Raw genomic sequence first — 16,849 nt, 5'->3', positions numbered from 1 at the left:
AGATTCCCTGGGATAGAGGCCATCTTCAGCCTCTTCAGTCCAAGTTTCTTTATTTGAGAAAGACTCTTGGCAGAGTGTGAGGAGTGGGCATATCACTGTTGGCCTGGAAGAGAACAGATGATGGTAATCATGTTGGGAAAGGGTTATTTCCATTCTTTTGTTGTCCTTGTCTTCCTAATTAAAGGCAACTCCTATCTCCTATCTCTCATTCAAGTGTTTGGCCCATATCTTCACAGGACCTCTTTCATTGCCTTTCTTAGAAAAGAAAGATGTCAGCATTTTTGAGATTGGAGGATGATCAAGGACAGGCCTCCTAGAAACTTGAAGGTGGACAGAGTAATGGAGCTTTTAGAGCCAAATTGGTGATTGCAGGGGATCAAGAGAATATTGCAGCTCTAAACAGTTATTATGGGAAGTGCAAGTTGTTATGGTGATGGGGGAACTGAAAACAGATTGGATAAGATGTTGAAATAATGGGAAAAGAACCCATAGTGTGTATTCTTAGAATCATGCATGAAAAAGTCATAGCCTGTCTGTATGCGTCTGGAAGACAGCCATAAGTCAGCGGTTATCAGTAAAAATATATATATGATCTCTTCCTCTCATTCTCTTTCTCAAGTTATCTAAATCTTAATTACAAAAACAAAAACAAACAAAATAAGAACCAAAAGGTTCTTACTTGTACAGAGCTTTGCAATTTGCATAACACATTTTAGGCATTCATTATTTAGCAAATATTTATTGAGCATATACTCTGTATCAGAAATTGAGCCAGGTACTGGGATTACATTGATGAAGAAAACAAACCTAGAGACTTTATGGAAATTGCACTGTAGCAGGTTTTACTGTAGTGGGCTTAGCTAGTTTTTATTGAGCATTTACTGTGTGTCAGTCACTATGCTAGATATAGTGGCCCCCAAGGATCCTCATAACAGTTCTCTGAGGTTGGCACCTTTCTTATCTTCTTTACCCAGCTGGGGTTGGAAGGAGTGCTTGAGGGTCAAAAGTTTAGGTGACATGCCCAAGGAGATTTAGATAGTTGCTGGTAGGCCAAGGAAAAACCCAAGTTCTTGGCTGTAAGATGCTCATTCATCGTGGAACTTTTATACCTGGCCACTGGTCTGCACATATTCTGACAATAGCAGTGGAGCTGAGCCTTGAATGTTGAACAGGGTTTTGGAGGCAGAGAACGTTCCAGGAAGTGGAGCATAAGGAAGCTTGGAGGCGATGACAGGACCGAGTGTCCCTTGGGGAAGGAACCACCTCTGGAATAAGGAGTGGAGGCCTGAAAGTGAAGGCTGCCTTTGGGAATGACAGACATTGCTCACTGTGGCCACAGCGCAGTATCTGCAGGTGTAGAGTGGGAATCGAACAAGGATGAAAAGACAGGATCTGGCCAGATTCTGATGGGCCTTGCATGCCACTCCACAGAGTTGGTTCTTTATCCTTTGGGCATCAGGGAATGATCCACATGTGCAAGAGTGAAGAGGCCAGAGTTCTGTTTTAGTTTTAGTACCACCACTCATACAGGAAGATGGAATGTGAATTTGGCATGGAGTGGCAAATAAAAACATTGGCTAGAAAGCTGTCACTGTCCCCACTCCCAGCCTTCTTACTCTGCTGGATAATGATCTGACCACTGCTCCTCAAGCTTCAATGTGGATTTCAATTCCTGGGGAACTTGTTAACATGCAGACTTTGGTTGAATGGGTCTGGGATGGGGATGAAATCCCACATGTTTAACAAGCTCCAGGGTGATGCAGATGCTGCCTCATTGGGGACTGCACTGTGTGTAGCAAGATGTAGGGAACAATGACAATATGCATGGAACACCTACTCCATGCCACAACTTCATAGAGCTCTTTGCATTACGTTTCTATTCAATTATCTTAACAACAAAGAGGCAGTTATGGTTGTTACCCCTATTTTACTGATAAAGGAACTAGATTTCAGGGAGGTAAGGTAGTTTATTCTAAGTTACATAGACATTTTAGCCTGGTCTCTGAATTTTTCATGCCATGTAGAACAAACAAAATACAGTCAGAAAGCTCATGAATGTAATAAACTTCAAATCCTTTCTGTGGAAACCTTATTGCGGCATACTAACCCCAAGAAGGATTCAGTCATTACTCATATCCCAAAAGGAAGGAAGAAGCAGTTTTCTCTTTTTATCTCGTGATCAAGAGGGGTGACTTTAAGAAACAGCCCTGGATGACTACAGGCAAGATAGGGAAGGCTACAAGATCAGCAAAGCAAGTGTCTTTACATGCCAATGTTGATTGATGCAGTGTCTTCATGTGATGGGGATGGGAAGCAATGATTATGGACCATGGTGGGTGAAGCAGCCATTTGTTGCTCTGTGTACATTTTCATGGTTTGGGACAAGGCATGGACAGGCAGCCTGGGAAGGTCTCTTTCCACTGTCAGAGATTATGGGATGCAGGGAGCACTCCAGAGGTGTCACATAATCTGCCATTGCAACATCCACACCTAGGATTTCTTGCTTCCCCTGGCCAGATCTGGAAAGCAAGTCAAAAGTCACAGAAGGAGGCAATATTTAGGCTCTAGGCTGAAAAATCCCATGGGAGCAATGAGAGACAATGGCTGAGGAGAGCTCTGACCATCTCTCTCGGCTAGGAGAGTCTGGCTGTCATTATTTGTGCTGGCCCAAAAGCAATATTTGGGAATTGACCTTTAGAGCCCAGTAGCTGAGCTGGCAAGGCAGGTGTTGTCTGTGAACACTAGCCTCAGAATCACCTAGCATTTCTTAAAGGTGTCTAAGCCTCTCTCCAGACCTACTGAATCAGAATGTGGGGGGTGAGGGTGGATCTTCATTTTTAACATATTTCTCAGGTGGTTTGTGTGCACTTTAAGAACTCCTTATAGACTCCATTAGCAGCATGAGAAACCTAGACAAGATAGGGAAAATAATATGGGTTCTGGAGTCAAACAAACCTCCCAGACTTGTGCTACATCCTTGAAGCTTATTAGCCATGTGATCTTGTACAAACGGCTTGACTTCTTTGATTCCCATCTGTAAAATGGGTTTATGATACTCAACACTGAGGGGTGTTGTGAATGTCAGAAGACTGTGTTTGCAAATGCCTGCTACATATCAGGCACTCAACAACTACTTGTGGGTTGAAGTTGAAATTAAGCATTTTCCAGGCTCCAGTCTCACTCTTGTTAGAATAGCCTCAGATGCTCATCTACCCAGGAGATTTGTGATTGGTGGGTAGAAGGGCGTGGGAAAGTGAGGATAACTTGGATGATGTAACAAGATTTATTCTCATTATTCTTGCCAATTTATAGGCTTTGAGACAGATGTGAGAAACAGGGTCTGAGCAGCCTGGGACATTGTGCTGTCTCTAACAGGATGCACTTTAGCAGGGATGGGAAAATACTGAGTTTGTACTTCACAAATGTAGATGCAAACATGTGACCCAAGATAGGAAAATGAAGGTGAGCATAATAGGAAAATGACGGTGAGCTTGGGTTGCATTACAAGAAGTATAAGCTTTGGAATGAGGGAGTGGATCTCACTCTTCTTGCTCTCCTGGCCAGAACAGCGTGAAAACCTTCACACATTATGATCTGACGAGAGAGTGGGCCTTATCTTCGGAGAAGAGGAAATTGGGTGGTAAAAGGAGTTAAGGTCATATAATTGAGGAGTTGTTTTTAGGGAGTGGAGTGGTTTAGCCTACCCAAAAAGAGGCAATACAGTCGCTGTATAGAGTAATCTGAAAGCGTGAGTTGGGGAAGTGGTCTAAAGGAGCAGAATTAACAACAATGGGTGAAAACTGCTGAGACACAGATTTTAGTTTCTTAGAGGGAAGAACTTCAACAATGGCCACTATTGTGCTCCTCTACCGGGTAAGTTGGATTGCTTTATGTCATCAACACTCCAGCAACCTGACCAAGCAGGAATTTTTTTCTCCATTTTTCAGGTGAAGAAACAGACTTAAAGAGGGGAAGTGACTTGGCAAAGCCACATGGATTAGAAGGAGTGAAGGCAAGAACAATAGCTTGAAAGTCAGAGGAGTCTGCTCCCTCCACTGTGTTGGGTTCTCTATCTACAAGCAGAGGAGACTGAAGAAGGAATGAGTTGATTGGAAAGTAATACATTTCCCTGTCATTGAAGGTGACCACCTGTCAAGGATTCCATGGAAAAGACTCAAGAAAACAATTCGGTAGATCCTTGGAGTTAGGATCTTAGACTCTAAAATCATACACCACTTCATTAACTCATTGGCTGAGATTTTCTTGTTCATTTGCTTTTTGCTGTTTCATAGACCTACTGTAGTCTAAGTGTTTGGCATAGGGCCAGGTCCCTGTAATGCATGCCCAAGAAATGATAGCTATTAAAAAGGACTAGAGTCATTTGTGATGGCCCCAAATGTCCTCAGATGCACAGGAAGTTACTTGTCTCTTGCTCATCACGCGTGGGACAAGCCTTCCTTCCTCCATCCATGAGATTCCTTAGAATCGGCTTTAAGCCTCTGTCCCCAGACACTTGCCAACCCCCAAGAGCTCATCTTTCAGTCCCAAACTTGGTATGGAGGAATTCCGTGCTGGGTTAAAACCAGGATTGCCAAAAAGCACAGAAGAGGAATACCCATGGAAGTTGCAGAGGTCTTGCTTCTTGGAAAAGAAACAGTATAACTTTGGATTTAAATCTGGCATCTCTCACTGCTTCATAAAGTACTTTAGTAAGTCACTTAATATCTTTCAGCCTCAGTTCAAAGACCATTGAGTGATATTATCAACACCTCACAAAGCTATGCAAAATTTAGAAGGTCACACACATACATATGACAGTGCACCTGCTTAGGGCTGTATGCATACTCAGAAAGACTTGAAAAGACCCTAAGCTCTCACCTCTGACTAAAGTTGAGGCACTGAGCAAACAGGAAGTGAAAGCTAAGACCGAGTAAGTTTTTTATTTTTATTTTTTGAGATGGAGTCTTGCTCTATCACCCAGGTTGGAGTGCAGTGGCAAGATCTTGGCTCACTGCAACCTCTGCCTCTCAGGTTCAAAGATTCTCCTGCCTCAGCCTCTGGAGTAGCTGGAATTATAGACACCTGCCACCATACCTGGCTAATTTTTTTTTTTTTTTGTATTTTCAGTAAAGATGAAGTTTCACTATGTTGGCCAGTCTGGTCTCAAACTCCTAACCACAAGTGATCTGCCTACCTCGGCCTACCAAAGTGCTGGGATTATAGGTGTGAGCCACCACATCCAGCCAACTAGGGCAGAGTTGGAAACAGCCCTTCTGTTGTTGAAAGTGAGCTCCAACACACGGAGCTTCCTGGCAAAGATTGAAAGACTTACTAGCCCCAGGTGTCTGAGGAAATTTCTATCCAGTCACTAGCTAAACACTAAGCTGATTCAGTGGCCACATGTGACAAAAAATGCAGACTTTACAGAATTACCTTGTGAAAGTCATTAAATCTGAACATAAAAGCAAATAAAATGCAACAACAAAATTTGCATGGAGAATATGATTCAGAGTTGCCATATTACATTATTTAAAGTGTCCAGTTTCCCTATCATCGGAGTAAACAGGCAACCTACAGAATGGGAGAAAATTTTTGCAATCTATCCATCTGACAAAGGGCTAATATCCAGAATCTACAAGGAACTTAAATTTACAAGATAAAACAACCCCATCAAAAAGTGGGCAAAGGATATGAACAGACACTTCACAAAGAAGACATTTATGCAACCAACAAATATATGAAAAAAAAAGTTAATCATCTCTGCTCCTTAGAGAAATGCAAATCAAAACCACAATGAGATACCATCTCACACCAGTTAGAAAGGCAATCATTAAAAAGTCAGGCAACAACAGATGCTGGAGAGGATGCAGAGAAATAGAAATGTTTTCACACTGTTGGTGGAAGTGTAAATTAGTTCAACCATTGTGGAAGATAGTATGGCAATTCCTCAAGGATCTAGAACTAGAAATGCCATTTGACTCAGCAATCCCATTACTGGGTATATACCCAAATGATTATTAATCATTCTGCTATAAAGACACATGCACACGTATGTTTATTGCAGCACTAGTCACAATAGCAAAGACTTGGAACAAACCCAAATGCCCATCAATGATAGACTGGATAAAGAAAATGTGGCACATATATACCATAGAATACTGTGCAGCCATAAAAAAGGATGAGCTCACGTCCTTTGCTGAGACATGGATGAATCTGGAAACCATCGTTCTCAACAAACTGACACAAGAACAGAAAACCAAATGCTGCATGTTCTCACTCATAAGGGGGAGTTGAACAATGAGAACACATGAACATAGGGAGGGGAACATCACCACCAGGCCTGCCTTACAAGAGCTCCTGAAGGAAGCACTAAACATGGAAAGGAACAACCGGTACCAGCCACTGCAAAAACATGCCAAATTGTAAAGACCATCTGTGCTAGGAAGAAACTGCATCAACTAATGAGCAAAATAACCAGCTAGCATCATAATGACAGGATCAGATTCACACATAACAATATTCACCTTAAATGTAAATGGGCTAAATGCTCCAATTAAAAGACACAGACTGGCAAATTGGACAAAGAGTCAAGACCCATCAGTTTGCTGTATTCAGGAGACCCATCTCACGTGCAGTGACACACGTAGGCTCAAAATAAAGGAGGAAAATCTACCAAGCAAATGGAAAACAAAGGAAAGCAGGGGTTGCAATCCTAGTCTCTGATAAAACAGACTTTAAACTAACAAAGATCAAAAGAGACAAAGAAGACCATTACATAATGTTAAAGGGATCAATTCAACAAGAAGAGCTAGCTAACTATCCTAAATACATATGCACCAATTACAGGAGCACCCAGATTCATAAAAAAAGTCCTTAGAGACCTACAAAGAGACTTAGACTCCCACACAATAATAATGGGAGACTTTAACAGCCCACTGTCAACTTTAGACAGATCAATGAGACAGAAAGTTAACAAGGATATCCAGGAATTGAACTCAGCTCTGCACCAAGCGGACCTAATAGACATCTATAGAACTCTCCACCCCAAATCAACAGAATATACATTCTTCTCAGCACTACATTGCACTTATTCCAAAATTGACCATATAGTTGGAAGTAAAGCAGTCCTCAACAAACATAAAAGAACAGAAATTATAACAAACTGTCTCTCAGATCACAGTGCAATCAAACTAGAACTCAGGATTAAGAAACTCACTCAAAATCGCTCAACTACATAGAAACTGAACAATCTGCTCCTGAACAACTACTGGGTACATAACAAAATGAAGGCAGAAATAAAGATGTTCCTTGAAACCAATGAGAACAAAGACACAACATACCAGAATCTCTGAGACACATTTAAAGCAGTGTGTAGAGGGAAATTTATAGCACTAAATGTCCACAAGAGAATGCAGGAAAGATCTAGAATTGACACCCTAACATCACAATTAAAAGAACTAGAGAAGCAAGAACAAACACATTCAAAAGCTAGCAGAAGGCAAGAAATAACTAAGATCAGAGCAGAACTGAAGGAAATAGAGACACAAAAAACCCTTCAAAAAATCAATGAATCCAGCAGATGGTTCTTTGAAAAGATCAACAAAATTGATAGACCACTAGCAATACTAATAAAGAAGAAAAAAGAGAAGAATCAGATAGATGCAATAAACAACAATAAAGGGGATATCACCATCGATCCAACAGAAATACAAACTACCATCAGAGAATACCATAAACACTTCTATGGAAATAAACTAGAAAATCTAGAAGAAATGGATAAATTCCTGGACACATACACCCACCCAAGACTAAACCAGGAAGAAGTTGAATCCCTGAATAGACCAATAACAGGCTCTGAAATTCAGGCAATAATTAATAGCCTACTAACCAAGAAAGTCCAGGACCAGATGGATTCACAGCTGAATTCTACCAGAGGTACAAAGAGGGGCTGGTACCATTCCCTCTGAAACTATTCCAATCGATAGAAAAAGAGGGAATCCTCCCTAACTCATTTTATGTGGCCAGCATCATCGTGATAGCAAAGCCTGGCAGAGACACAACAAAAAAAGAGAATTTTAGACCAATATCCCTGATGAACATCGATGCAAAAATCCTCAATAAAATACTGGCAAACTGAATCCAGCAGCACATCAAAAAGCTTATCCACTATAATCAAGTTGGCTTCATCCCTGGGATGCAAGGCTGGTTCAACACAGGCAAATCAATAAATGTAATCTAGCATATAAACAGAACCAAAGACAAAACCCGCAAGATTATCTCAATAGATGCAGAAAAGGCCTCCGACAAAATTAAACAGCCCTTTATGCTAAAAACTCTCAGTAAACTAGGTATTGATGGGATATATCTCAAAATAATAAGAGCTATTTATGACAAACCCACAGCCAATATCATAATGAATGGGCAAAAATTGGAAGCATTCCCTTTGAAAACTGGCAAAAGACAGGGATGCCCTCTCTCACCATGCCTATTCAGCACAGTGTTTGAAGTTCTGGCCAGGGCAATCAAGCAGGAGAAGGAAATAAAGGGTATTCAATTAGGAAAAGAGGAAGTCAAACTGTCCCTGTTTGCAGATGACGTGATTGTATATTTAGAAAATCCCATCATCTCAGCTCAAAATCTCCTTAAGCTGATAAGCAACTTCAGCAAACTCTCAGGATACAAAATCAATGTGCAAAAATCACAAGCATTCTTATACACCAATAACAGACAAACGGAGAGCCAAATCATGAGTGAACTCCCATTCACAATTGCTTCAAAGAGAATAAAATACCTAGGAATCCAACTTACAAGGGATGTGAAGGACCTCTTCAAGGAGAACTATAAACCACTGTTCAACGAAATAAAAGATGACACAAACAAATGGAAGAACATTCCATGCTCATCGATAGGAAGAATCAATATTGTGAAAATGGCCATACTGCCCAAGGTAATTTATAGATTCAATGCCATCCCCATTAAGCTACCAATGACTTTCTTCACAGAATTAGAAAAAACTACCTTAAAGTTCACATGGAACCAAAAAAGAGCCCACATTGCCAAGACAATCCTAAGCCAAAAGAACAAAGCTGGAGGCATCATGCTACCTGACTTCAAACTATACTACAAAGCTATAGTAAACAAAACAGCATGGTACTGCTACCAAAACAGATATATAGACCAATGGAATAGAAAAGAGCCCTCAGAAATAATACCACACATCTACAACGATCTGATCTTTTACAAACCTGACAAGAACAAGAAACGGGGAAAGGATTCCCTATTTAATAAATGGTGCTGGGAAAACTGGCTAGCCATATGTAGAAAGCTGAAATTGGATCTCTTCCTTACACCTTACAAAAATTAACTCAAGATGGATTAAAGACTTAAATGTTAGACCTAAAACCATAAAAAGCCTAGAAGAAAATCTAGGGAATACCATTCAGGACACAGGCATGGGGAAGGGCTTCATGACTAAAACACCAAAAGCAATGGCAACAAAAGTCAAAATAGACAAATGGGATCTAATTAAACTAAAGAGCTTCTGCACAGCAAAAGAAACTACCATCAGAGTGAACAGGCAACCTACAGAATGAGAGAAAATTTTTACAATTTACCCATCTGACAAAGGGCTAATATCCAGAATCTACAGAGAACTTAAACAAATTTACAAGAAAGAATCAAACAACCTCATCAAAAAGTGGGCAAAAGATATGAACAGATACTTCTCAAAAGAAGACATTTATGCAGCCAACAGACACATGAAAAAATGCTCATCATCACTTGCCATCAGAGAAATGCAAATCAAAACCACATTGAGATATACCATCTCACACCAGTTAGAATGGTAATCATTAAAAAGTCAGGAAACAACAGGTGCTGGAGAGAATGTGGAGAAATAGGAACACTTTTACACTGTTGTTGGAACTGTAAACTAGTTCAAACATTGTGGAAGACAGTGTGGCGATTCCTCAAGGATCTAGAACTAAAAATACCATTTGATCCAGCCATCCCATTACTGGGTATATACCCAAAGGATTATAAATCATGCTGCTATAAAGACACATGCACACATATGTTTATTGCGGCACTATTCACAATAGCAAAGACTTGGAATCAACCCAAATGTCCATCAGTGACAGACTGGATTAAGAAAATGTGGTACATACACACCATGGAATACTATGCAGCCATAAAAAAGGATGAGTTCGTGTCCTTTGTAGGGACATGGATGCAGCTGGAAACCATCATTCTCAGCAAACTGTCGCAAGAACAGAAAACCAAATACCGCATGTTCTCACTCATAGGTGGGAACTGAACAACGAGATCACTTGGACACAGAAAGGGGAACATCACACACCAGGTCCTATTGTGGGGAGTGGGGAGAGGAGAGGGATAGCATTAGGAGATATACCTAACGTAAATGACGAGTTAACGGGTGCAGCACACCAACATGGCACATGTATACATATGTAAGAAGCCTGCACGTTGTGCACATGTACCCTAGAACTTAAAGTATAATAAAAAAAAAAAAAGAAAAAAGAAAAAGAAGAAATCAATTATGGTTCTATACACTGGAAATTTAGTGAAGTTAAGTAAACAATTCCATTTATAATAGTACCAAAAAGAATAAAATACTTAGGAATAAATTTTTAAAAAGTAATGTAAAACTTGTACACTGAAAACTACAAAACATCAATGAAATAAGTTAAAAAGGACTTAAGTATACAAAAAAAAAAAAAACATGTTTATGGAATGGAAAACAATATTGTTAAGATGGCAGTACTCCTTATGATGTTTAGTTTTAGGAACCAACTTGACTGGATTAAGGAATACCTAAAAACCTGGTAAAACATAACTTCTGAGTGTATCTGTGAGGGTGTTTCTAGAGGAGATTAGCATGTGATTCTGACTGAGCAAGGTGGGAAAGATCCACCCTCAATGCAGGTGGGCACTATCCAATCGGCCCAGAGAGAAAAAAAACAGAACAGAAGTGAATTTGTCCATCTATATGTTAGAACTGGGATACGCTCTTCCTCTCCTGTCCTTGAATATCAGAACTGCAGGCTCCCTGGCATTTGGACTTCAGAACTCATACCAGTGCCCCTCTAGGTTATCAGGGCTTCAGCCTCAGACTGACAGTTACACCATTGGCTTCTCTGATTCTGGGGCCCTTGGACTTAAACTGAGCCAGGTGTCTCTAGCTTATAGACAGCCTGTGGTGGGACTTCTCAGGCATCATAATCATGTGAGCTAATTCCTCTAATAAATTCCCTCTCATATCTATCTATCTATCTATCTATCTATCTATCTATCTATCTATCTCATATCTATCTATCTATCTATCTATCTATCTATCTATCTATCTATCTATCATCTATCTTTCTATTTATCTATCTAATCTAATCTTTTTACCTATGTATCCCATTGGTTCTGGCTCTCTGGAGATCTGTGGCTAACACTCCTCAAATTGTTTAGCAGATTAAACACAATCTCTATCAAAATATTGTTGCGGGAAGTGAGGGTCCCCGGATGGAGGGACCAGCTGAAGCCATGGCACAACATAAATTGTGAAGTTTTCATGGACATTTATTAGTTCCCCAAATTAATACTTTTATAATTTCTTACGCCTGTCTTTACTGCAATCTCTGAACATAAATTGTGAAGATTTCATGGACACTTACCACTTCCCTGATCAATACTCTTGTGATTTCCTATGCCTGTCTTTACTTTAATCTCTTAATCCTATCAACTTCGTAAACTTAGGATGAATGCCACCTCAGGACCCTGTGATGATTGCACTAACTGCACAAATTGTTTAAACAATATGAAATCTGGGCACCTTGAAAAAAGAACAGGATAACAGCGATGTTCAGGGAACAAGGGAGATAACCATTAGGTCTGGCTGCCTAAGAGCCGGGCAGAACAAAGCCATATTTCTCTTCTTTCAAAAGCAAATAGGAGAAATATTGCTGAATTCTTTTTCTCAGCAAGGAACATTCCTGAGAAAGAGAATGCGTTCCCACGGGGAGGTCTCTGAAATGGCCGCTTTGGGAATATCTGTCTTTTACGGTTGTAGAGAAGGGATGAAATAAGCCTCAGTCTCTCCTAGCGCTCCCAGGCTTAGTAGGACGAGGAAATTCCTGCCTAATGAATTTTTGTCAGACCAGTTGTCTGCTCTCAAACCCTGTCTCCTGATAAGATGTTATCAATGACAATGCGTGCCCAAAACTTCATTAGTAATTTTAATTTTGCCCTGGTCCTGTGATCTTGCCCTGCCTCCATTTGCCTTGTTATATTTTATTACCTGGTGAAGCATGTGATCTCTGTGACCCACATCCTATTCACACACTCCCTCCTCTTTGAAAATCACTAATAAAAACTTGCTGGTTTTGTGGCTTGGGGGCATCACGGAACCTGCCAACATGTGATGTCTTCCCTGGACACCCAGTTTTAAAATTTCTCTCTTTTGCACTCTTTCCCTTTACTTCTCAGACCGGCTGACACTTAGGGAAAATAGAAAAGAGCCCACATTGAATATCAGGGGCTGGTTTCCCCCAGTAAAATATCACTGCCATTTTTGTAGAAGTTGACAAGCTGTTCCCAAAATTTATATTGAAATTCAAGCAGGTAGAATACTCAAAAGAGTCCTAAGAAAGAGGAACTAAGAGGCCGGGTGCAGTGGCTCATGGCTATAATCCCAGCACTTTGGGAGGCTGATGTGGGTGGATCACAAGGTCAGGAGATTGAGACCATCCTAGCTAACATGGTGAAACCCCGTGTCTACTAAAAATACAAAAAATTAGCCAGGTGTGGTGGTGGTGGGTGCCTGTAGTCCCAGCTACTCGGGAGGCTGAGGCAGGAGACTGGTGTGAACCTAGGAGGCAGAGCTTGCAACTTATTACAAAGCTATAGTAATCAAAACTGTGTGGTACTGGCATAAGAATAGACATATAGACCAATAAAATAACACTGAGAGTTCAGAGACAAACTCTTACACTCATGGTCAATTGATTTTCAACAAGGGTGCCAAGATAATTCAATGGGGAAAGAATAGTCACTCAATGCATGATGCTGGGACAACTGGATAGCCACATACAAAAAAATAAAGTTGGACCCCTAGCTCATACCATATAAAAAACATTTCAAAATGAATTAAAGACCTAAATGTAAAAGATAAGACTATTAAACTCTTAGAAAAAAACATATGAGTAAATCTTCATGACCTTAGATCAGGCAATGTTTTTCAGATATGACACCAAATGCACAAGCAATGGAAGAAAAAAACAGATAAATTGGACTCCATCAAAATGAAAACTTTTGTACGTCTCAGGACACTATTAATAAAGTAAAAAGATAATCTTCAGAATGGGAGAATATAATTGAATCATGTTTATTATGGGTTTTATATCCAGGATATTTAAAGAACTCTTACAATGCAACAGTAAAAGACAAATAACCCAATTTTTTCAAATGGACAAATGACTTGAATAGACATTCCTTCAAAGAAGATACACAAATGACCAATAAGCACATGAAAAAATGCTCAACATCATTAGTCATTAGGAAAATGCAAATCAAAACCACAATGACAAACCACTTCATATGCACAAGAATGGCTACAATAAAAAAGATGAACATTTGTAAGTGTTGGTAAGAATATGGAGAAATTGCAACCCTCATACATTGTTGGTGAGTAGGTAAAATGGCGCAGCCACCACAGAAAACAGTTTGGCAGTTTCGCAAAAAGGCAGACTTTGAGTTACCATATTACCCCGCAATTCTACCCTAGGTATCTACCCAAGAAAATGTAAAACATATGTTCATACAAAAAAATCACATATGCATGTTCATAGCATTTTTCATAATAGCCCAAGGTAGAAGGAATGCAAATATTCAATAACTGATGAATGGATAAATAAAATGTCGTATATGTGTACAATAGAGTATTATATAGCCATAAAAAAGGGTAAAGGATTAAATATACTACAACATGTATCAACCTTGAAAACATTATGCTAAGTAAAAGATATTTATCACAAAATACCACATGCTGTATGTAAAATGTTCAGAAGAGGCTAATCTGAGAAGATACAAAGTAGTGGCTGCCAGGGTCTGGGAAGAGGTGGGGGTGCCTGCAAAGAGGTGTAGGGGTAATGAGGATGTTCTGGAATTAAACAGTGGTGATCATTGCATGATGTCATAAATACACTAAAATCACTGAATTGTACACTTTAAAGGATGAATATTATGGTATAAATTATATCTCACTTGCATAATGTGATGATATAATAGATGAATATTACTTGGCATACAAGTGATACACAGCAACTTTTTATTTTCTTGCTTTCTTATTCCTTTGTGCTCCTTAAAAGTTTGGTCTGGAATACTTGCCTCTGCAAGTTCCTGCCAGAGACATAAGTTTATTGGACTGGAAATTCAAGTTTATAATTGTGTCCAGTCTCAATTCCCTGAAGGCCTGATGCTTGGCTTTAGGCTCAGAGGCAAATCTGAGATTATCTGAGCAAGAAAGCACTAAAAGATTCTGTGAATTTTTCCCGCCCCTCTACTAGCAGGTTTGAGGATACTACACCCAAGGCAGGTATGATGTGCCTAGGCCAGACCCAGAACCACACTCCTGCGTGGCCCCTGAGCTCCTGCATTCCACTGTTCTGGGTCCCTTTCTTCTTCTACTGTCTTTCCAGCATCACTCTTGGCTCTGTCAAGAAGTGGTGTAGGTGGTGTGACCCGAGGCCAAATGATGCTGGGAGGGTCAGCGAGGTCTGTATCTTTGAAAATGTGTGTGCAGCGGTAAAAAATAAAAAACAAAAAAACCACAAACAAACTGCAGCCACTCTCTAGCTCACTGGATGAGGAAGGAAGTGTGTTATCCCATTTGGGAAAACACTTTCAGGGCCTCTGCTGTTCAGCAGTTTCAGATCTCAAGGCCTCATGAGGAAGGGGAGGGTAAGAAATAAAGAGATCATTTCTGGAGGTAAGAAAGTGGAAGGACAACTTCCTTGCTTGAGGTTACTTTCGGGAGAGAGGCATTTTGGTTTCCATTAATGGGCTTAAGTGCTGGAGCGGGTCCCAAGGAAAGGAAGAGATGGCAGAGGCCGGGCTCAGTGGCTCATGCCTGTAATCCTAGCACTTTGGGAGGCTGAGGTGGGTGGATGACCTGAGGTCAGGAGTTCGAGACCAGCCTGGTCAACATAGTGAAACCCTGTCTCTACTAAAAATACAAAAATTAATTGGGCGTGGTGGCAGGCACTTGAAATCCCAACTACTTGGGAGGCTGAGGCAGGAAAATCGCTTGAACCCAGGGGGATGGAGGTTGTAGTGAACTGAGATCATATCACTTCACTGCAGTCTGGGCAAAAGAGCAAGACACTGTCTCAAAAAAAAAAAAAAAAAAAAAAAAAAAAAGAAAGAAAGAAAGAGGTAGCAGAAGGGGCTCTGTTCTGAGGGCAGGTTGGAGTTTAAGGTGACCATTGACCCAAGAATGGAACCTGGTATTTAACATTCAGCTGTTTTCTCCCCTGCATGGCAATTCCTGAAGACTTCATGATACAAGTGACATCACCCAGCCTGGAATTAGCTTTGCAGTAGGGAAGGCCCAGGAGGGAGGTAGGGGAAATGTTGGGTTCAAGTCTGGGTTGCAGAAGTGCTCAGAGGTGAGAGGGAAAGCTCGGGATAGCCTTTCTGACTCAGAAGTGAGAAAAGCCACAAGGAGAATGTAGCACTTTGGGAATCCTAGGGCATCCTGGAGGTGGCTGACTATTATCATTAGTGTGAAATGGGACCAGGAATTATGGCAGACAGGAAAGGAAAGGCATCCCCAGAAGGCTGCAGGACTTGGGAGCCCTAGACCACTGATGGGTAATGGGTTCTCCCAGAACTGCAGCGGCTACCTGGGGAGAATTCAGCGGGCCAAGGGGAATGAGGGCATGCAGTAGAGGAGAAGGGGCACAGACAGAAGCTTGGGAGCCTAGTTTGTGTATCTAACGAGAGCATTGCACATCACTGTCACATGGTACAACTTCAGTAGGTGCTGGCTACATTTGAACAGAGGAGCTAAGGCTGTAATGGTGAGGGGATATGCCAAGTGGGGCTGGGGTCACAGCCAGAGACTGCCAAAGTGGGAGGGGGGCCACCTGCTGAGGAGGATAAGAGGCATTCTTCTACTAGAGAAGCGCTAATTATGGGACTTCAGGGGTGCTAGGTGTCAGGTGGGTGAAGGTCGCTCAATGTCAGGGCTCAGTTGCACATCATAACGTGGATGGCACTCGGTGCCAGGCAAGGGGAGAGGGCTTAGTCTCAAGCATGGACTCATGCTCAGGATTGGGAAGATGAAGGCCGGCGATGGGGAGGACTCTGTGCCAAGAGAAGGAATGCAGGTGCTAGAGAGAGGAGCTAAGTCCCAAGGGTGGCTAAATCTCGGGAAGGGAGCTTGCAAAGTCAAACTTACGGGGGACCTCAGTGACAGGAATAGTGGGAGATGACACTCAGGGCCAGGGATGGTTTGGAACAGTCTTCCGTGGGGGGTTCAGGACTCTTGTGATCTGGCCTCATACTCCCACCTGGTCTTCATCAGCCCATCTGCTCCAACGGCCCCTCCTCCCTAGCTAAGCTGCTTGTCAGGAGCAGGCTCCTGCTTAAGGCAGGGCCGGGCTGCACACAAGGACATACACGTGCAGGCAAGAAGCCTTGCAGGGCAGGGCAGCTCCCAGGCTGCAGCTCCTGACTGATGATGCCATCTCTCCGCACCCCAGGGCCGAGCTGGTGGCTGGCCAGGTTGAAGCAGAGTACAGTAGCAGAGAGCCCACAGCGTGGCCCCACTGGGCTCCAGCCC

The sequence above is a fragment of the Rhinopithecus roxellana genome, chromosome 19 (genome assembly GCF_007565055.1).
Source record: "Rhinopithecus roxellana isolate Shanxi Qingling chromosome 19, ASM756505v1, whole genome shotgun sequence".
NCBI lineage: Eukaryota > Metazoa > Chordata > Mammalia > Primates > Cercopithecidae > Rhinopithecus > Rhinopithecus roxellana.
Note: the sequence above shows the minus strand (reverse complement) of the source record.